Source organism: Suncus etruscus, chromosome 7, assembly GCF_024139225.1.
Source record: "Suncus etruscus isolate mSunEtr1 chromosome 7, mSunEtr1.pri.cur, whole genome shotgun sequence".
Classification (NCBI taxonomy): domain Eukaryota; kingdom Metazoa; phylum Chordata; class Mammalia; order Eulipotyphla; family Soricidae; genus Suncus; species Suncus etruscus.
Genome location: NC_064854.1, coordinates 13,498,154 through 13,522,050, shown reverse-complemented (window position 1 = coordinate 13,522,050; position 23,897 = coordinate 13,498,154). Strand labels below are relative to the sequence as shown.

The following is a 23,897-nucleotide window of genomic DNA, read 5'->3' as shown; positions in this document are numbered from 1 at the left end:
AATTTTGATTAGGGTAGGACCATTAATCCAACAAATTAGTATTGTGTGGATTTGGGGTAAAGGAACTGCATCAATGGTAGTTGGGAATGTCAGCTGTTAGAAAATCAATTTGGACATTTCTCAAAAAACTTGGAATTGAGGAATTCCACTTTCAGGAACCAAATATAAGGACCAAATGAGTACACAGAGAAGGTGTTTAGATTCCACAGCTGATGATAGCACTTTTCACAATAGCCCAAACATAGAAACCAAGTAACCAAGAACAGATGCCGACAGATTAGTTGTCAACAGAAGTCAACAGATTAGTTGACATACACAATGTACTCAGCTATGAGAAAAGAAATATAATATTGAGCCCTTAGAAAAGAGAAAAACAATCAATTTGATGCTACATGGATAGAATAGGATAATATGCCAGAAAAAAAATAATGACTAGGATACAATGGCCGCCCACAAAAATGGGAGAATATATTCACCAATACAACAATGAGGTATCATCTCGCACCACAGAGACTGGCACACATCACAAAAGACAAGAAACAATCGGTGCTGATGAGGATGAGGAAAGAAAGGAACTCTCATTCACTGCTGGTGGAAATGCTGTCTAGTACAGTGTTTCTAGAAAACAATATGGATATTCCTAAAAACAAACAAACAAACAAAAAACCCCTAGAAATTGAGCTCCCATATGAGTTGCCAGCAGTACCACTCCTAGAGATATATCAGATAGCAACACAAAAACACAACACAAAAGTGCCCTCTTGAGAACACAGCAAAATCAGCTCTCCAGGGCTTGAATTCAGGTAGGAGTGCCTCCACCCACAATGACTGAGGGGTGGGGGAGGGATAAATCCTGCCTGGCCTTGGGATACAACAGACTTTTTTTTAAAAGCAACACCTGGGGCTACTTCCTGATTCCTGGTGACAATCAAAGAAGAACACAGGAGAAAAATATAAGACCATCTCAACACTTAGTAAGACTTAGTAAGACTTGTGTGGCAATGGGGAAACAACGCAGGACAACAGCATGCATAGATAATGAAAATGGCAGCTCTGATGACCAAAAAAAAAAAATGCCAACCACCTAATTAACCTCTCAGATAAAATGTTTAGAATAGAAATGTGGAGGATATTCATAGAACTCACAGAAAGCATAGATCGATCTGAACAGACCACAAATATAGAAATCAGATAACTCCAAACTAAAATTACAGGACTGAAAAATGCAGAATAGGAAACAAAAAAACTCTATGGAAAGCTTATCCAATAGAGTAACAGCAGCTGAAGGCAGAATTAGTGAGCTGGAAATGAGAGGCAAAAGAACCACATACAGCAGAAAATATTGGAAAAACCTCAAAGTAAATGATCAGAAATGGGAAAAATATTCAAAGATTTTGAACAGATGAAAATAGGAATGTTTGATAAATTCAACAAAAACAACATAAGAATCATTGGAGTCCCAGAAATCGAGGAAGAAAATTCCCAGGAAGAATCAACTGTCAAGCACATCATTACAGAGAAACTCCCAGAGAAAAAAGACTGCAGAATCAAATCCTGCATGCCAGAAGAGTACCAGCTAAAAGAGATCAAAGAAAAGCACCCCAAGACACATCCTAATCACAAAGACAAATCCCAGAGATAAGGAGAGAATACTGAAAGCAGCAAGATATAAAAGGGAGAGATAGCACAGCGGCGTTTGCCTTGCAAGCAGACGATCCAGGACCAAAGGTGGCTGGTTCAAATCCCGGTGTCCCATATGGTCCCCCGTGCCTGCCAGGAGCTATTTCTGAGCAGACAGCCAGGAGTAACCCCTGAGCGCCGCCAGGTGTGACCCAAAAACCAAAAAAAACAACAACAACAAAAAAGATATAAAAGGGAAATTACATTCAAATGAGCATCCTTAAGATTTACAGCAGACAAGTCAGAAGAAACTCTCAAGGTCATAAGACATTGGTGAGATATTGTGACAAGACTGAATGAAATGAATGGTTCACCTAAAATACTGCACCCAGCCTGACTCATGTTCAGGTTTGAAGGAAACTTTACAAATGCAAAACCAGCCTTTAAGGAGAAATTGAAAGGCCTTCTTTAAGACAAGACAGATCAAACTTATACATAAAAATAATATTAAATCCCATGACAATCATCTCCATCAAGGTCAATGGACTAAATGCACCAATTAAGAGACACAGAGTGGCTAAATGGATCAAAAGTATGAATCCAAACTTCTGCTGCCTACAAGAAACATACATGAATATACAGAAAAAACATAAACTAAAAATCAAAGACTGAAACAAAATCATCCAAGCAAACAACATCCTTAAAAAAGCTGTAGTGGCCATATTAATATCAGACCATACAAACTTTAGACTCAGAAAAGTTGTAAGGGACAAAGATGAAATATGTGCAGCAGGAAGAAATCAGACTACTAAAAATATACACACCCAATGAGAGACCAGCAAGATATCTAATACAATTATTAACAAATTTTAAAGAAGACATCAATAATAACACTATAATTGTGGGAGACTTTAACATGGCCTGTCACAACTTGATAGGTCAACCAGACTGAAACCCAACAAAAATATACTAGACCTAAAAAGAGAAATGGAAGAAAGAGTAGTATAGATAGATAGATATAGATATAGATATAGTATATAGATATAGATATAGATATATAGATAGATAGGAATTCTATCCCCCAAAACCTGGATACACATTCTTCTACAGTGTACGTGGATCATTCTTCAGAATAGACCACATGCTGGTACATAAAATATACCTCCATAAAATCAAGAGAATAGAAAATTTTCAGGCTACCTTTGCTGACCACAAGGTGCTGAAATTAGATGTAAACTACAAAGGGACACAGAAGAAGAATATTAACAACTAGAAATTAAACAGCTACTACAGAACAACCAGTGGGTGTGAGATGTAATCAAAGAGGATATCAAAACTTTTCAAGGAACAAATGACAATGAAGACGCAAACTAACAGAATTTATGGGACAGAGCAAAAGCAGTACTGAGAGGAAAATTTATAGCTTTTGCAAGCACACATCAGGAAGAAAGAGGGGCATACCTGAATAGCTTAACAACACACTTATAAAACTAGAAAACAATCAACAAAAGAAACCAAAAATAGGGAGACAGAAGGAAATAACAATGCATAGAGCAGAAATCAATGAACTGGAAACCCCAAAAATAATCCAAAAGATCAACGAAAGCAGAAGTTGGTTCCTTGAAAAAATAAACAAGATTGATGAACATTGGCTAAACTCAGAAAGAAACAGACTTGATTAGAAATGAAAAGGGGAAATCACTACAGATATTGCAGAGATTCAAAGAGTAATTAGAGACTATTTCAGAAACTCTATGTAACTAAACATGAGAACCTGCAAGAAATGGATAAATTCTTAGATTCCTATAACCTTCCACGGTTGAATAAGGAGGATGTAGTATATAAACACCCCCAACACTATTGAGGAAATTAAAATGGTAATCAAATGTGTGCCCTAAAATAAAAGTCCAAGCCCAGATGAATTCACTAATGAATTCTTCCAAATTTTTCAAGAGGAACTACTACCAATCCTGACCAGGTTCTTTCATAAAATTGAAAAACAGGAACATTTCAAAATAGTTTTTATGAAGCCAACATCAACTTTATACCAAAATCAGACAGAGATATTTCCAAAAATGAAAATTATGACCAATATCCCTAATAAACACAGATGCAAACATCTTCAACAAAAACCTAGCAAATAGAATCCAATACCTCATCAAGAAGATCATTCACTACGATCATTCCAGGAATCCAAGAATGATTAACATCTGTAAATCTATCAACATAATACACAACACCAACAACAAGAAACATAAAAATCACATGATCATATCAATAGACGCAGAGAGAGCATTTGATTAGGTCCAACACCCATTCTTGATCAAAACTCTCAGCAAGATGGGGATGAAAGGAACCTTTCTCAATTTAGTTAAGGCCATCTACCACAAGCCAGTGGCAAATATTATCCTCAATGGAGAAAAACTAAAAGCTTTCCCTCTAAATTCTGGTACAAGACAAAGCTGTCAGCTCTCACCACTCCTCTTCAACACAGTACTAGAAGTATTTACTATAGCAATTAGGCAAGAAAAAGATATCAAGGGAATTAAGATAGGAAAGGAAGAAGTCAAGCTCTCACTGTTTGCAGATGACATGAAACTCTACAGAGAAAACCCTAAAGACTCTACCAAAAAACTTCTAGAAACAATAAATTTATATAGCAATGTGGCAGGCTACAAAATTAACACACAAAAAATTCAATGGCCTTTTTATACACTAATAATGATAGGGAAGAAATGGACATTAAGAGAACAATCTCATTTACATTAGTGCCACAGAAACTCATATATCTTGGAGTCAACCTGACTAAAGATGTGAAGGATCTATACAAAGAAAACTATAAACCACTGCTCCAAGAAATAAGAGAGGACACATGGAAATGGAAGCACATACCCTGTTCATGGATTGGCAGGATCAACATCATTAAAATGGCAATACTTCCAAAAGTATTGTACAGATTTAACGCGATTCCTCTAAAGATACCCATGACATTCTTCAAAGAAGTGGATCAAACACTTCTGAAATTCATTTGGAACAATAAACAACCTTGAATAGCTAAAGCACTCCTTGGAAAAATGAATATGGGGGGGCATTACTTTCCCCAATTTTAAGCTGTATTGCAAAGCAATAGTAATAAAAAACAGCATGGTAATGAAATAAAGACAGCCCTCAGATCAGTGGAATAGGCTTGATTACTCAGAGAATGTTCCTCAGACATATTACCACCTAGTTTTTGATAAAGGAGCAAGAAATCCTAAATGGAGCAAGGAAAGCCTATTCAAAAATGGTGTTGGCACAACTGGTCAGCCACTTGCAAAAAAGCGAACTCAGACCCCCAGCTAACACCATGTACAAAGGTAAAATCCGCATGGATTAAAGACCTTGATATCAGATCTTAAACTATAAGGTATATAGAACAATATGTAGATGAAACACTCCAGGACATTGAGACTAACGGCATGTTTAAGGAGGAGACAGCACTCTCCAAACAAGTGGAAGCAGAATAAACAGATGGGACTATATTAAGCTGAGAAGCTTCTGCATCTCAAAGGAGATAGCACCCAGAATACAAAGGCCACCCACTGAGTGGGAGAAATTATTCACCCAATACCCATCAGATAAGGGGCTAATCTCCAAAATATACAAGGCACTGCCAGAACTATACAAGAAAAAAACAACTAACCCCATCAAAAAATGGGGAGAAGAAATGAACAGACACTTTGAAAAAGAAGAAAGGCAAATGGCCAAAAGGCACATGAAAAGATGCTCAATAGCACTAATCGTCAGGGGGATGCAAATCAAAACTATTATGAGGTACCACCTCATGCCACTGAGATTGGCACACATCACAAAAAAGGAAAAATAAGCAGTGCTGGTGGGGATCTGAAGAGAAAGGAACTCTTTTTCACTGCTGGTGGGAATGCCGTCTAGTACAATCTTTATGGAAAGCGATATGGAGATTCCTTCACAAACTGGAAATTGAGCTTCCATATGATCCAGCTATACCACTCCTAGGAATATACCCAAGGAACACAAAAATACAATACAAAAATCCCTTCCTTACACCTATATTCATTGCAGCGCTATTTACAATAGCCAGACTCTGGAAACAACCAAGATGCCCTTCAACAGATGAGTGGCTAAAGAAACTGTGGTACATATACACACTGGAATACTATGGAGCCATCAGGAGAGATGGAGTCATAAAGTTTTCCTATACATAGATGTACATGGAATCTATTATGCTGAGTGAAGTAAGTCAAAGGGAGAGAGAAAGACACAGAATGGTTTCACTCATCTATGGGTTTTAAGAAAAATGAAAGACATTTTTAACAGTATCTCAGAGACAAGAGAGATGAGGGCTGGTAGGTGCAGCTCATGACATGAAGCTCATCACATAAAGAGATGAGTGCAGTTGGAGAGATGACTACACTGAAAACTATCATAGCAGCCAGGTTACCTTAATTAATGAAATACAAATGTATAAAAGAAAGATGTCACTTGGACCCTTGACTTTAGGAGTGCAGAACAGGAACCAGCCTGGTTCTTTCACTATCTTCTCCATGTTCCTCTGGGCAAAGCCCCGCTCCTCCCTGGACCTCAGATTCCAAATTAACAAGACTGGCTCATTGGCTCTCCAAGCTCCTGTTCTTTCTTGGACACATTAGTTTTTCCACTTTGGAGAAGCCTGTGGTCTCTTCAACATGTATTTCCTATATGTCTCCTCATATCTTAAATTAAGTTCTGCTCAATAAATACTATTTTGCTTCACTTTCATACACACTTAGAAACCATCAAAACTTGGTGAATGACCACTTTTTTCTCTTTTTCCCCTTTATTTAAACATCTTGATTACATATATGATTGTGACTAGGTTTCAGTCATGTAAAGAACACCCCCTTCACCAGTGCAACATTCCCACCACCAACGTCCCAAATCTCCCTCCATCCCACCCCACACCCACCTGTATTCCAGACAGGCTTTCCAGTCCCTCATTCATTCACATGATTGTGGTAGTTCTCTGTGTAGTTATTTCTATAACTGCACTCACCACTCTTTGTGGTGAGCTTCATGAAGTGAGCTGGAAGTTCCATCCCTCCTCTCATTGTCTCTGAGGATTGTTGCAAAAATGACTTTTATTTTCTTAAAACCCATAGATGAGTGAGACTATTCTGTGTCTCTCTCTTCCTCTGACTTATTTCACTCAGCATGATAGATTTCATGTACATCCATGTATAGGAAAATTTCATGACTTCATCTCTCCTGACGGCTGCATAAATTTCCATTACGTATATGCACCACAGTTTCTTTAGCCATTCGTCTGTTGAAGGGCATCTTGGTTGTTTCTAGGGCCTGGCTATTGTGAATAGTGCTGCAATAAATATAGGTGTGAGGAAGGGGGTTTTGGTATTGTATTCTTGTGTTCTTAGGGTATAACCCTAGGAGTGGAATAGCTGGTTCGAATGGGAGCTCAATTTCCAGATTTTGGAGGAATCTCCATATCGCTTTCCATAGAGGTTGGACTAGACAGCATTCCCACCAGCAGTGGATAGGAGTTCCTTTCTCTCCACATCCTTGCCAGCACTGATTGTTCTCATTCTTTTTGATGTATGCCAATCTCTGTGGTGTGAGATGCTATCTCATCGTTGTTTTGATTTGCATCTCCCTGATGATTAGTTATGAGGAGCATTTTTTCATGTGCCTTTTGGCCATTTGTATTTCTTTTTATCAAAGCGTCTGTTCATTTTATCTCCCCCATTTTTTGATGGGATTAGATGTTTTTTTCCTTGTAAAGTTCTGTCAGTGCCCTGTCTATTTTGGATATTAGCCCCTTATCTGATGGGTGTTGAGTGAATAGTTTCTCCAACTCGATGGGTGATTCTTGTATCCTGGGCACTATTTCTTTTAAGGTGCAGAAGCTTCTCAGTTTAATGTATTCCCCCCCTGTTGATCTCTGCTTCCACTTGTTTGGAAAGTGCAGTTTCCTCCTTGAAGATGCCTTTAGTCTCAATGTCATGGAGTGTTTTACCAACGTGTTGTTCTATATACCTTATGGTATCCGGTCTAATATCAAAGTCTTTAATCCATTTGGATTTTACTTTTGTACCTGATGTTAACTGGGGGTCTATGTTCACTTTTTTGCAAGTGGCTAACCAGTTCTGCCAACACCACTTGTTGAAAATATTTTCCCTGCTCCACTTAGGATTTCTTGCACCTTTGTCAAAAATTAGCTAATTGTATGTCTGGGGTATAATGTCTGAGAACTCAAGCCTATTCCGCTGATCTGAGGGTCTGTCTTTATTCCAATACCATGCTGTTTTGATAACTATTGCTTTGTAGTAAAGTTTAAAGTTTGGGAAAGTAATGCCTCTCATTTTCCTTTTCCCTAGGAGTGCTTTAGCTATTCAAGGGTGTTTATTGTTCCAGATGAACTTCACAAGTGTTTGATCCACTTCTTTGAAGAATGTCATGGGTATTTTTAAGGGGATTGCATTTAATCTGTACAATGCTTTGGGGGAGTATTGCCATTTTAATGATGTTAATTCTGCCAATCCATGAGCAGGGTATGTGTTTCCATTTCCGTGTGTCCTCTCTTATTTCTTGGAGCAGGGCTTTATAGTTTTCTTTGTATAGGTCCTTCACGTCTTTGGTAAAGTTGACTCCAAGATATTTGAGTTTGTGTGGCACTAATGTGAATGGGATTGCCTTATTGACTTCCTTCTCTTTCCTTTCATTATTGGTTTATAAAAAGGCCATTGATTTCTGTGTATTAATTTTGTAGCCTGCCACCTTGCTATATGAGTCTATTGTTTCTAGAAGCTTCTTGGTAGAGTCCTTAAGGTTTTTTAAGTAGAGTATCAGGTCATCTGCAAACAATGAGAGCTTGACTTCTTCCTTTCCTATCTGGATTCCCTTGATATCTTTTTCTTGCCTGATCGCTATAGCAAGAACTTCCAGGACTATGTTGAAGAGGAGTGGTGAGAGCGGACAGGCTTGTCTTGTACCAGAATTTAGAGGAAAGGCTTTTAGTTTTTCTTCATTGAGGATAATATTTGCCATTGGCTTGTGGTAGATGGCTTCAACTAGATTGAGAAAGAAGTACAGCATTGTGGGTCATGCCTCTTTAGGAATGGCTTTCTGTACCTGAGACCTCCCTGATGAGCCTGGCCATGATGCAGGCATCTTTCAGCTCTATAGGTCAGCACTGTCTAGTGACCTCTACTAGGAGAGGGCCTGAAAGGGACACCTGCAAAATGAGCCAACAGGGCATGTCTCCAACTCCACTGTTCCACTTTCTGTACTTTTGGCAAGCTACTGTGTGGACATTGCAGATAAAAATAAGCCTGGGGTGATAGCCACAGGGCTTGTCTGAAAAGCTGCAATAATTTTCTGGACTTCTTTGGGCCACTTTTTGTCTCATATAGAAGGCTGTTGAGAATAAAATATGAGTTTTAGTACACTAAACTATGGATTATCAACAGGTGCTCAGGAACTGCTAGTTGTCTGCATGATTGTTTTGTCATTCTCTTGAGATTAGCATGATTCACCGGAGACTGTCATAAGTGCAAGTCAGTGAAAGTGGCATAAAATGAGCAACCACATCCATTGGCTGTGAAAGCTTTTAGTTCTTTTACACTATCCATCATGTCTTTCTCACTTTGAGGTTTGTTATTTGAAACATGCATCACCGACATACTGTCTATTTCCTCATGTGTATTCTACCCTGTGTAATTGTGAAACAAATGTCTATTCGTTGACTATGTACCAATCCAATACAGCCAGTGAATTTGGCACTTGTGCCAGAAAGTTTAGCTGTGTAGAGTTGTTCTTTTGTACTTGGTTTAAGTCTAATCATTTATGAAAAACAGCCAATGAGATGACAGACTAGGCAAAGGCCTTGTAATCTGAAAGTTAGGTAACTTGAAGGTACTGGCCAATGTAGCTGGGTGAACATTCAGTTTACTGCTTTTTCCAAAGTGCATCTGATGTTTTGCTAAGGAGGAAAGGAATTATCATGGGCAGAAAAGTGCCTTTGTTCCTCATTGTGGGGTTACTTTGTGCATGGTTCTTATACACACCCCTCCCAGAGAACACCGAGCAGCCTTGGGCACTGATGGGCATAGAAGCTTATGTGAAGACTGTAGCAAACTTGGTAAGTGGAGAATTTATGGTCTTTAATACATACCAGTATAATGTTTTGGTAAAATTGTTTTTCCTGGTCTCTTGAAAAGTTCACTTTTAGTTTGTTTTTTTTGTGGGCCATGCCTGGTGTCATTCAGGAGTTATTCTAGTATCTGCACTCAGAAAGCTTGGGGGATGCTATGGCAAACTTGGGGGACCAGATGGGATGCCAGGAATTGAACCTGTGTCTGCTGCATGCAAGACAAATGCCCTACCAGCTGTGCTATATCTTCAGCCCTGAAAAATTCACTCAGTTTTGCCAATATTTTGAAAACCATATTTTTAATTTTCTTCATGAATACTTGCAGAAAAACCATGAAAGTACTACAGGAGTTTTGATTTTCAATATTAAAAGACAGTGTGCTGTCAAGAAAGAAGAAAGTCTCCTTGGGAGTGCTGGATCCCAGCAGAAAGGCTGAGTAGTAACTATTCTGTTCTGATATTCACACAGAAACAGGCTAATTTACAGTCATTTCTAAATAGACTGGCTTGGAAAAATCAAGGGAGATGGGAAATATAAGTGCCCTGGTCAATCAGAGCTGCTGAGAGAAGGAGAAGGCCTGGGAGGCACTGGCCTTGGGAACTAAGCATTGGTGCCATTGGCCCCACACCCTCTACTCTCCTTTCTTGGGACACCTTCTTCAGAATTTGTGAGTTCAGCCAGAGGACAGTGATTTCTGGGGAAGCAGGTTTAATAGCACAGGCCAAGGAAAATAGGCCTGACTGACAGACATTGAAATCTGCCCACACTGAAAGTTCTCAGGGAAAACATATTGATCCAGTGGACAAGCGATAATTAACTTCCGAAATTCTCTCCCTTCCTCCGTGTGTTCGACCTAGGACTCACAGTTTATGACAGGGCAAGAACAGGTCCCAGGGTGATGACCAGAGATACTTTATTCCATCTAACAATGTTTTGTAGGGCAAGAGATGTTGGATTCATGCAAGGTGGCAGGGCCAGGGATATAGCAGAAGGACAGTCAGGGAGAAGATAAGCATAAACGTTGGAGCTTAGGAATGTCTCAGGAGCATCACACTGGGAAGAAAAGTGATGTTGACAGATAATATTCTTAAACAGAGCTCTCTGCAAGGGAGGAGGGGAAGGCCTCGATTCAAGCCTTAGTATAAGCACTGATCGTGGGGAGATGGTATCTCACTTTATGCTGTCCTTCCCCAGCTCTGGAATTGTGTCTCTAAAACTTTCTTCTCATGGAGAATCTCCCACAAAAATTGGTCTATAGGGCCTTCTAGAATAGTTTCTATATGAAATTACATCTGCCAGGTGGTTCAGGAAAAGCTTCCTACTGTGGTGGGGGAGGCCTGGTGCCTGTGGGCCTTTCAGCTGGTGGGTCTGAAGGTTGCAGAGTGATGGCAGAGAAATTTACAAAGCAGTCAGATGAAGTTTCAGGAGACAGACAGTTCTATTACAGGGCCCTTAACGCCATGTGCATATCTCCACTTGGCTTCCCAGCTAAGATTTTTCTTAGAGCTTCTTTAGCTGCCCTCTAAAGCACCTTTCCCCTTCCCCAGATAACCTCTTAATTACCCACCAAAGACCCGCTCTCAGTTGTGGGTGGGTCTGACCATCCAGGTATTAGCATATGGAAATGGGGGAGGAGTAACAGGAGTTCATCTCTGAACACTGGAACAATCTCATTCTGAAGGCATGAGTATCCAGAGCATATTTACTTGCAATCCTGCAGCTTCTATGTGACTTGGTTTCATGTTGCAGCCATTATAATTTTGGGAGGTGACACAAAAACAGGAACTATTCCAGTTACATAAATGTCCCTTTGTTAGTTTTAAGATATTGAGCCCTCCTGCATTGAGAGCAGTGCTTGATGCAAAGTGTCCCATCTTTGTTCAATGTTATGAATGATCATGGCCTGGATTGTTCAGAAGTGGTGTGAGACATTCTGCAATGTTTTGCTGAAATTATGCTTCTGAACTGAGGTTAGATGAGTCATACCTACAATTGCTTTGGTAGCGGTGGCAACAATTAAGCCTTAAGACTACCAGGAGTATCAGGAGTCTGATCATCACTAGGAGCATTGAAGTAGACATGCCACAGCCTCTGTCAAGTCCTTTTGCAGGGTCATGCTGCCACTCTTGGGTCAGTGTTACTGACAGCCATATGAATGACCTAGCTTCTACTAAAATTATGCTGTGGTAATAATTTTCCATTGAGAGGGAGAATTAAGACAGATTAAATAATCATAATCATGACAGGCATGCTGCTTAGAAAGGAGAACAGGGGCATGGATGTTTCTGTGGTATGGATAAGAAAAGTGAGATACACCAGAAACTGGAGATACTTAGAGGTGATTCTTTGCTTCTGATTGAGGTCCTTTTTGATAAATCAATTACAGATTAAAAGATTCCAACCAAATTATTTTTTAATTACTTTATAAACACTGTGACATGGGTCACAATAGGTTCTGGCATTAGGACTTATCAGGGGAGTTTCCTTATTAAACCTCTCCATTGTTAAACCGCGCGGGGGCTAGTGCCCTCACGTGGAACATTATGAGAAATATATGGATATCATTGTATTTCATCTGCTTGTCATTATCTGAATGCCGTCCAGGCACTCGTTTTATTCCTTTACTCCCTCACTCTCATCTCTTGTTACCCCACATTTAACCATTTTCTGTACTAATGATTTTTTTTTGGCCAAGGTGGATTACATATCTTTCACAGTAATTTTTGGGTGGAGTCTGAAGCTTCAGCAGTCAATGCATCATGGCAAGCTGTAGACTTTTTGGCCGAGATAAGGTGAAGATGCAGCCTTGGCTGCCCCCTACAGCCTTCTCTCTTCTTCCTCCCCATCCCCAGGGTTATTCCTGGACACCTGCTCAGGGTCCCAGCAAGTGGGTTCCAGTGAGGTGCATTTTAAAATAGACCCCAGGCTTCCTTTTTTCTGCAAGAGGCTGGGAGGGGACTGCTGAACTTTCAACTTCCAGCAATTAGAAAGCAAAAGTCTCTCGGGGAGTAGGAAGCTTCAGCAGGCAACAAGGGGAAGACATGGCTCCATGCTCTCTTGGCTTGTCCAATCACAGACCAAAGTAGTGTCTCGGAAACACCCTCTCCCTCTTGACTCTTTCTAAAATATAAAAGGGTCACGTGTATTCCTTTGTATATCTCAGATGTATTCCCTTAACATCTATAACTCTTTTCGAATATCCTCATATAGTAACAATTTTGCCCACTGGATTTGTTATTTGATTGTTTGATTTTCCCCCGTTGAGATCTGTTTTATAAGCAATACTGGTAGAAGAGTGTCTCTGTATAGATTTCATGTTTGTACCAAGTTATGGGTATGTTGGACTTTATTGGTCAGCCCCCAGATGCACCAACATTATCTTGTGGCATTGCTTCTCTTTTGCATAGGCACATTAAAATGGGAAAATAATACATATGCAAACAAGTTCTTATCTAATAGAGATGGGGACGCAAATTTGGTAATGTAATTAGGCCTTTTACCTTGAACATTGGCATAATGATTTGGCTCAGGTCTCAGAAGAATGGGCATCGCCCACACACCCCTGAACAATGGATACCATCTACGGAAACAACCTCAATTGTCTATAACATTCCCAGGATCCAAGCCTCTACCAGGGAAGACCTAACACTGCTTTAGCACTGACTTACTCCAAAGAGTGCTCCCAACACCCAGACGACTCAGGAACAGTCTGCATGCAGGGCAGATTGCTCCGCATTTAATGGTATGCTGAAACTAGAGGATGCTCCACATCAGCCTGACATCGATGAAAGAAATGCACAGAATCCAGAGTCTTTAAATATAAGAATCTGATACCAACAATAGCTAAAGTGTGAAAAAGTTTCACCAGGACCTTGAGAATGACTGGAATGGGATGGACTGATATGCCTGGAAACCAGAGTCTGTCTTATGCCAATAAACTTCTGGGGTGAGGCCTTTTTGTAATCAGGTCAAAGATTTTTTTTCCATTTTCCCCATTTTTTCTGGACCTATGCAAACAACGGCGATTGCCACTATCACACCTTTACTATATTTTTGTACTCTTATCCTTTAAGGAAAAAAATACAACTTACTGAACTTAAAAACAAATAACTGTAGTAGAATGCCTGTCTCTAATACAGGCAGAGATGGGAAGGGGGAGGGGGTAATGTTACACTGCTGAAGGGGTGTGTTCTGGTTATGACTGTAACCCAAATATGATCCTGTTACTTAAATAAAAAAATATATTAAAAAAAAGAAGTCATCCCTGTATCCAATGTTACACCAATAAGTCTTTAATCCATTACCAATGAGCTCTCAAATTGTTCCATGTCATATCCGGAGTGGCACAAAACTTACACCAAGTTTCATCAGAAGCTTTCTTTGGAACACACAGTTTTGAGTGTTAAGATTTAAGACCAGTATCAAAGCAACTGAACATTAAGTCAATCCAATATAATAATTGTACTGGGCTCTGTTAAGACCCACCTGCAGCATTTGTATTTGGAGCCAACAGGTTTCTACTTGAGGTTTTGAAGTATGTATATTTTCTTACTTTTATTTTAGTCAACAGACATTATGTTACTCTGCTAATAAATAGGAATCTATCATTTTTCAGAAAAATATCCCATTTTACTGGTTCTTTACAAACTAGAATATTGCAATAAAGTATTAAATATGTAAAAGGTACTGAGAAAAAATGTCTTTATTCTTATCACTGATGCAGTTTACCTATTTATCATGGGCCAGAGAGAAAAAGAAGTACTGTTTAAATCAATAGTTTAAATAGAAGTATAAAAACTATGAGGACGATTTTGATTTCCCATAGTTTTTAAGTGTCTTATTTTCTAAGAAAATGTGATCTGAGCTTGTAGCATCTAAGATCCTTTACCTTGCCAAAAAGTATAGAGCAAAACTGCAGATATGATTTCAAGATATCTTTATAACAATTTAGACTGACCATACAGTTATTTTCTTTGCAGTACAGCCCTTAAAACTTCTACACAATTCCTTTACAACTTCTTCATTTCAATTGAACAGAATTCCCTTTGTTTCCAGTAAACATATTTCTATCCACTATCTTTCTTGCTTAAGATACACATCTACACTCCTTATTGCCACATGCTACAGTTTTAACCGTTTATCTTACTGAGCTTGAGTTTTATCTCTCAAGAAATTTGGAAATAAGTTGTTACACAATCCTACAACTAGTATGACAAAATTGTAATTATAGTACTTATTAAAGACTTTTAATACTTTTAAGAAATCCTTGAGTAAAGACATTAAATCAGTTCCATGGCCACCAATGGCTTTTGGATATTCACAATCAAATATCTTTGCATTTGAGCAGAAAAGTTTACTTCATGTTTCAAATTAGCTGGAACATTCTCATCTTTAGCAATCGTGCCAATAGAACTTAGATGTTGAGAGGTTTAAAGCACTCACTAAGTTTATCATGAACCAGTGAGGATTTTACCCTTGCAAGTAAAGTTTTCTTAACGTCAAATTAAATTTGATACCTGATAACAAAACTGATATGAAACAAAATTACTTTTGAAAGAACATGTATTCCTCTGAACTAAACAGACTAATTAACAATATAGTCTTTAAAAAGTATCACAATAATTTGCAAATTTTGCTACTCAAGTTTCCATTCTTAAAAACACTAAATTTAAAAGGGCTTCTCTTTGCAGATTGAAAGATAAAGTGGCCTCCCTTTTTTGAATAATCTGATAGAGTCAATAAATTCCCTTGGCTGAATAATTCCTTGGGGGTGGGTGGGTGGGAAGAAGAGTCTCAAACCAAGAGGCCTTGGGCATCCTCTTTTTCAAGATCTTCTTAGCTTCTTCTCCAGAGAATTTTAATTTCTTCAGGTTTGAGTTTCTAAACATTTCCAATGTTTTATGTCTTCATAGTTCCTGTGCTGGCCTCATTAATATTTAACTTCACTCAAGATAGTCTCCAGCCTCTTTGGTAGGTGAGCAATGGCACGTGAAGAATAATAATTACAAAATCACAAATGAAGCATGGCAGCCATTCTCTACAGCAAAAGCAACTGGTACAGGTCTAATATGTCAACCTGGCTCTAACATTCCAGCATACCATATAGTTCAGACAACAACATGTGTGGTCACAACAAATATACACATTATATACACCACACATATACACACTTATGCACCACACATATATACATTTGATTTGATTTTTCTCTGCTCCTCTAAGAATGGCAGGAGGGAAGCTAAGGTTGGTCAAGAAAGACAGGACATCTCCATGAAATATGCTCTCTTCTCAGTCAATTGAGACTGGCCAGTGTTTCTTGACCTTCACTATCCGCTCATAGGCTGTTTATTAAGGGAGCATAAAAAGAGCTCCTCTGGTACCAAAACCAGTAAATTATGGCTACGTCACTGTAAACCTAAGGCAGTGAAACATTATCACTAGAGTTTTCCTAATGTTCCCAACCACCATTTAGTCCAAAGCATTTAGGACTCTAATACTCAACAAATCAGTTTCTCAATTTCAAAACTGTATCTATTTAAGATGGTGATTTTCACCATTCCCAGCTCTCACTTTCCTGAGGAGGGAAAAAATGGACTCTGTTCAGCTGTAGGGACAGTGATGCAGACAATGAGAGAATTGGCCAAAATATCAGTAGCTGCTGAAGTGCCAAAACACAAAGGAATTTGCATTATGGTGGGTGACTAAAGCACAAAAGCATTTGAATTATTTTCTGAATTTTTATCTTCAAATTTTTCTCCTGTAGAGAGGAGTAAAGCCTTTTCTCTTTTGTTGTTGCACTAAACACCTTTTGGATGAGGAAATGATGGTTTTGCACAATAGCCTGACAGCCTGGGTAAAAACAGCTTGACAATACTCTTATCTAATTGTTTCAACAGGTGTTGCTGATTCTCTTTACACTTAATCTGTTTTTGAATTGCATCTGTCAGTCTCCCCAAAAGTTCTGGATATGGTTTGGTGACCTTCAGAAAAGTTTTTGTATAATTGTATAATTTTGTATAATTGTATAATTTTGTATAATTGTATAATTTTGTATAATTGGTGACCTTCAGAAAAGTTTTTGTATAATTGTTTTATTTTTTTAACTTTTTATTTTTATTTATTTATTTATTTATTATAATACTTTTATTTAAGCACCATATTACATACATGTTTTTAGATGGGTTTCAGTCATTAAAATGTGCTAGTGCCTTTAAATTTAGCATCTACATCTACATAAAACTTTACTGAAGTCCAAAAGTTGCTTTACTGACATGACCAAAAATGGTACAAAGCAAAATGACTTGCTTTTTTTGTGCCTTGCCATTTCCCTAGGTCTGTTGGCATCTCATACGTCAATTGGATCCCAGAAAATTTTCTCCCAGAATGACCTAAGTCATGAAGTTTTGTCTTGGCCTTATCACTGAATACATTTTTCATTGTATGTATTAAGAAGGGCTTAGGTAGGTCCTAGCAAACACATGAAAGTCCTATGGAGTCTAAGGTGTGCCTTCATTTTAGCCTGTAAGGTATTCATTACAGTATGAAAATTTAGGCCCATATGAAGAACAGATCATTTTTAAATAATGGAATGACTTTATTTTTTAAGCCTTCATAAGTTAGATGTGGATTTTCTTCCATATGAATGGGCAAAAGACATGAAGTTCTTGAGATCTAGAAGGATTAAACTCACTTATGGACCTATAAATGTTTTAACTTTAAGGTTCATTTGGACTACATCTCGAGTACATCTCAAGCAGGCTCTGAGGCAGCTATTTTACTAACTTTCAAACTCATTGTGTAGAGAGTGGCAGCTGACTTATCCTATATATGGTCCTCATCTGATGGATTGGTCTCTCCAGTTTGGTGCCAGGAGTGAGTGGTAAATTATTGGCTCTGTAAGTTTTTTTGTTTTTTTTTGTTTTTGTTTTTTGGGCCACCCCCAGCGGTGCTCAGGGGTTACTCCTGGCTGTCTGCTCAGAAATAGCTCCTGGCAGGCACGGGGGACCACATAGGACACCGGGATTCGAACCAACCACCTTTGGTCCTGGATCGGCTGCTTGCAAGGCAAACGCAAATGCGCTATCTCTCCGGGCCAGGCCCTGTAAGGTTTTAAGTGAGAGAACAAGTGTCCACTAAGAAGGCACCTCTTTTTGTCAGAAGTGGGCACTGGAGGAACTGAGGAGCTAATTTTCAGTTCGTCTATTTTGTCTTTATTCCTCTTAAAGTTTTCAGCAAGAGGAACTTTATCTGCTTCATCTTCAATCCTGTTACTGGGCCCTTTACTCAAATCTTTTTCCTTCCCTCTTATATCTAGTGTCCTCCCCTCCCATGGTGCATTCCAAAACCTGGATAATGAAGTCAATGATTGCTCACATTACCCAAAATTGAATGGAAATCTGAGCCCTCCACAAGTACCTTGTAAACAATGTTTCTAACCCTTTCCAAATTTTGGTCACCAAGGTGCTTTCATTTGGGAACCAGGGATTAATTTCACAGACAATTTTAAGACAGGGCTGGAGCTAGTCCTGGGAAATAAGATCTCCAGTTCTGCTCAAAAAATACTGGGTTGGTAGCTGGGTTTCGTTTTTGATTTCCACCCTTTCCATTTAAAACAAAAGAAAAAATTGCCCTTCAACCCCAGAATTAACCCTAGTCATAAGTCTAATCAAAATAGACAATAGCTCACAAAACCAGAATAGTGAAACTCGGTTAAGAAGCCACAAAATTAACATTTCAACAGTCCTTAGCGCCCTGTTCGGGCACCATTATATAGAATTAATTTTCTTGTTCTAAAACCAGAACACTAGAGAGACATGGGTCTGAAAACAAATGACAATCTAGGAAATAATCCCCATACACAGGGGGGAGAAACAGATTTAGGAATTCTAAAACATAAGCCTTCAGCCCAAAGAAACAGCAAGCTCCATGGAAGTCTGGAAACACAAGAGAGAGTTTTCCTGAAAATCGAATATTTATTCTGAAGCAAGGCACCACACCCAGAGTTGGGATTAGGTGGTCTAAACACCAAGCCAAGGTGCTTCATTCAAAGATGTTTACAACCAATGTGTAACAATGGATATACTGAGTAAAATGAGATCATATTAATCCCACAATCTAGTTTTTCTCACAATGGGTCACTATGGGTTAAGACAAAAGACTGGAATGTAAGGACATCTAGGAGAAGTAGATTCTACTATAACCTACTTAGGTTCTGAAGCCAGGGATTCTCCTTTGCTGGAGATTCATCCACTCACTCACAGTCTAACTTCTGTTTGTTCCATTTTTAGCATTTTATGACTATGACCTTTTGTCAAGACGGACTGCACACAGACTGGATGCTGTGGTCATTTCCATCAAGTGAGAACAACGCAGGCTCTGGGCTCAGTTTTTGGGTGCTTCCTGTGGGTGCCATTATCATTCCTCAGTATATGCACTGCCAGTGACATCTAGGGAGTGAAAGTGGAGAACATGAGTTGGCTGTGAGCCCAGCTGAGTCAGAGGGAAGAGCTGCTCGTAGTGTGGAGTGGGAGTGGGGTTGAGGGGCTGTGAGGAACCAATGTATGTATGTCTCACCAACATGGGCTTCGCCACTTTCACACCATACAGCACACAAATGAGTTGGACTGTTGAACCAGATCCACTGTCCTAACCTATTGTTGAGTAAAGGAAGAGTCTTTGTGATCACTGTATGCTTTCTCATATAAAAATTGATGTCATAGAACAGTTTTTCTAACATATGGTTATTTTGAGGATCACAAGATAAAGCATAATTACAGTTTAATACAGTATATTTCATAGTAAAACCTTCATTGAAAGCAATAACTCACTAAGTAGCATGAGAATATGTATATAAGCTACCTCAAAAAATTTTAGATCAATAATCAAAGAAACAAACCAAATGAATATTCATTTACAATATATTTATTCTTGACCTTCTGCTACCATCACTTGATTATGTTGGAACAAAATGTCTATGAGTAATGAATACAATAATATTATATAAAGGGTACATCAGGGTGAAGTAAACTAAAGTTAGGAGAAATTATATTCTGCTTTATTCTTAAGTCTAATTCAATGTTTATATCTGTTGTGTTCAGATAACAAGAGGGACACAGTAGGAGCGAGACAACATGTCTTGATTTCTCTCATGTGCAGCATATGGGGAACAGCAAAAAGAAAAACTGATAGGCAACATGCTGAACCTGTGGGTCATCAAACAATCAGAGGGTCAGAGAGATGAGGTAAGTTAGTTGATGACATAGGGAGTTAATGCATTGGACACCCATGCTGCTCTTCTGTGGTGCTCCGAGATCTGTGTCTACCTCTCAAGCAAAGTGTCTCAATGTAAATTGTGTCCCATGGCCACTCAGAGAAGCAGTTGGCATGAAGAACATTGTCATTCTGTCCACAGCTACCGGCTAGCACCAAATTATCATATTCCAGCTCAATTTGAAGATGTTTATAACTCACTAAGGTGGTTCTTGAGTTAAGCCGTTCTTCAGGAATAAGGTGTGGACCCTAAAAGGATTGGGGTGTCTGGAGATAGTGCTGGAGCGAATTTAGCAGCTGCAGTGGTTCAGCAGGTAAAACACTGAGATATTGTTTACTCTTTAAAACATTCTACAGTTAAAGGTCACTATTTAAACAAAATACTAGTGGGAAAATGCCATTAAGTATACAGTTATTATTTGCGTAGACATAGAGATCAATATCAGAGAACATTTTTAGATTTAATTCTTTACTTTCTATCTTTTAATTCCAGGGTGCCACACCTGGTGGTGCTCAGGGGGTTATGCCTGGCTGTACACTCTGAAATCACTTCTAGCAGGCTTGAAGGACCATATGGAATGCTGGGATTAAACCTGGGTTTGTCCTGTGTGAGCCATGTGCAAGGCAAATACTCTACCTCATATCACTCCAGCCACCCTATCCTCTACTTTAAAATGAGATTTCTTTCACATTAACTTAATCATAGTTAGTTTGGTTGGCTAAGAACCTCAGGCTTCCTTTTATTGGGAGATATGTAAGTGAAATCCAATCACTACCACTAGGAGATTTAGTGTGAAACTATTGCTGCTCCTGGGAGTTGTGGTGCTGGCATGTTTCTCAGTGGAGAGCACAAATATATAGTGGAACTTTGTCACCAAAATAGAGAGATCAGTCTTAGAAATAAGTTCTTCCCAGCAGGGATGACCAGTTTCAGTTATAAGTTATAGTATTTCTTTATAGCAGTTAGCTAAATATGCACACCTATTAGCTCTCAGTTTAAAGTATACATAACTCTAGTTAGCCTGATGAATTTCTGGTTAAAAAAAAAAGCTTTTCTGTTAGAACCCAGGCAATGCTTCATGGTTGGAGTATTTGTATGGACAATGTCAGGCTTATCTTCAGTATTACTTGATCCACAAATACTGTAAAGTATCTGGGCATGGCCCTGATCAAACATAACCAAAAGCCTAATTTCAATATTAATGATATAACCTTAAAAATAAACCAAATACTTATGATTCGAAAAGCCATGTTACAACAGAAAAAAAATTGTTTCATATATTTCCAAATGAATACTTGCTATTTAATAACTTATAAAAGCTACACCTCAATCTATTGTGCGGATTAAAGAAAAGAATTGCTGGTTATTTTTGTTGACTTCCTTCATTTCTATTTGCATTTAAAATATAGAAATTTGGGCTGTTAGTATGTTACATAACCTCTTCCTTACAGACCAAGGAAAGGTACCTGTTCTGTGATCTGTTCCAAATAGTCTGGGAACTTGTGACACTAAAAGACCCATGAGGTAGGGAACAGGACCAGGAATGAATCAGACAAGCATTTGCTGCCTCAAAAACCCCTCTTGCAAGGGTTCATGTCTGTACTAATGTGAACAATAATTTTGGCTTCTAATCTGAAACACTGTTAAGAGTGAGGATCTGGAATGCATCAAAAAAAACTAATAGAGGGCCCGGAGAGATAGCACAGCGGCGTTTGCCTTGCAAGCAGCCGATCCAGGACCAAAGGTGGTTGGTTCGAATCCCGGTGTCCCATATGGTCCCCCGTGCTTGCCAGGAGCTATTTCTGAGCAACCAGCCAGGAGTAACCCCTGAGCACCGCCGGGTGTGCCCCAAAAAAACAAACAAACAAAAAAAAACTAATAGAACATAAAAAATTTCTAGAAAAAGAAACTTTTGCAAGACTTAAGAAGGACCCAAGTAACTTCAGACTCCAATGCCCCTTCTGTCCAGAGGAAGAGGCCAGTGAGAAGCGTGGGGAGTCCCTGTGAGGTAGATATAGGCAGGCTTAGACAGTGTGTCAAAAACTACCAAATTCTCTTATTGAAAGTTCTGATTTCGGTCTCTGAGAGTTTCTGTCTTCATGGCAAGTCAGGCTGATTTTTCAATTTACATGCATTTTTTTTTAGGTTTATTGGGGGGGTCACACCCAGTGACTCTTAAGGGTTACTCTGTGCTCTGCTCTCAGATATTACTTCTGGTTTGGGAGACCTATGGGATGCTGGGGATCAAACCCTTGGCCAGCGGCATGCAAAGCAAATGTCCTACCACTGTGCTACCATTTCAGCCCCTTGCATGCATTTCTGAATGAAAACAGCTTTTGAAATACTTTAACATTATTTTAAATTGTTTTCAGCTTCAACGTGATCAAGATGTCAAGGTCAAAGTCAAGGTCCAGGCTTTGATCTATCCTGCCCTTCAGGCTCTGGATTTCGATTTACCATCCTACCGTGAAAATGCACTCTCCAATTCTGAGGCGGTGGCTCATGGTCAGACTGTGGAGTGAGTATTTTACTGCAGACAGATCCTTGGAGAAAGCCATGTCTATCAACCAGCACATACCTGTGCATTCAGTTCACCTCCTCCAGTTTGTTAATTGGAGCTCCCTGCTGCCTGAGAGCTTTCAGAAAGGACACATTTATAAGAAGCCAACTTTTGGCAGTTCTGCACTGGCAAACAAATATCCAGGGTTCCTGGATGTGCGGGCATCTCCGTTGTTGGCAGATGACACACAGCTTCATGGCTTATGTGATCACCTGTCAACATGATGTTCTAAGAGATGATGGGGTCATGTATGTCACCTGCCTTCAAAATGCTGGGGTCCTGGTGACTCATGACCACATTGAAGATGGGTTTCATTGATTGATTTTCGAAAAACTGAAGGCTGGAACTAGAATGAAAAATCAATACCTCAATTGGCTAAGTGAGAATCTCTAGCAAGAATCTGAGCAGTGGTTATGAGAAATTAAAATTAATGTTTAATTAATTGAGACATTAATGGGTATCAAAGAATTGATTCTAGAGGTGATGTTTCACCTGTAGTCTTGCTCAGGTCTCTAGAGCAAAGATATGTGGTATATGTGTCCATTGTTATAGATCATGCCCATTTGATTCTTTCCCTTAATTGCTTACTCATCTGCTTCCAAACTTTCCTGAAGATATTTTCTAGGTCTTAGTTCTCTCATTCCCAGGCCTAGTTTTGGGGTTGACTATATAGGATCACTGTTGAAAGTTTTTTAAATATTTTGCTGTTATTGAGAAAAGTGAACTGTAGTGGGCCTGAGCAGAGAGCCTCATGGCACTAGTCACAGTTCACATCTTCTTAGTATGCCCATCATTGACTTTTTCAATGTATCCATCTGTCTCTCAGTAGGTTCACTTGTGAGGGCTCAGAGTCTTGGTGCTATACGGAATATCATACTTGATCTTAAAACAACCCTGGACCTTGAGGAGTTAATTAGAACTTTTCCTAATCCTAGTCACTCTTCCCCTGAAGGTCTCATTGCTTAGCTTCTTGCCTCAAATATGGGGATAAATTCCCAGCCATGAGAGCAAATGAGTGAACGCACTTTGCACTCTAATTTTGTGAGCTCCATTCAGCCTTCAGCAGATCTGAGGAGGTAATATGGTGCTGCACATTTGGCCAGAAAACAGGCTAAACCAGCTCCAGTCAGTACTGGAGATTACCACTGCTCACTCCTTTTTCTGATATCCAGGCCACCATGATCAGCAGAAGCATCAGTAGCATTCCTGTAAGTTTTGCCAAAACATGTAATGTTTCAGGTCTCAGCTCCCAGGACCATGTACTGTGTGGACCTTCATAGCAA

The 23,897-nt window shown here is 39.1% G+C and overlaps 1 protein-coding gene and 1 long non-coding RNA gene across 5 annotated transcripts in view; one reads left to right on the top strand and one right to left on the bottom strand.

Moving 5' to 3' along the window:
• Positions 1 to 23,897, top strand: part of LOC126013249 (arylacetamide deacetylase-like) — a 184,390-nt gene that overhangs the window by 61,488 nt on the left and 99,005 nt on the right. The gene's annotated exons all lie outside the window — the stretch shown is intronic.
• The window catches only part of LOC126013276 (uncharacterized), a 234,190-nt gene that overhangs the window by 111,673 nt on the left and 98,620 nt on the right, over positions 1 to 23,897 (bottom strand). For both annotated transcript variants that reach the window (XR_007497518.1, XR_007497517.1), the window contains exon 2: positions 22,827 to 22,871. This is a non-coding gene — a long non-coding RNA (uncharacterized LOC126013276). The remainder of the gene's footprint in view (positions 1 to 22,826; positions 22,872 to 23,897) is intronic.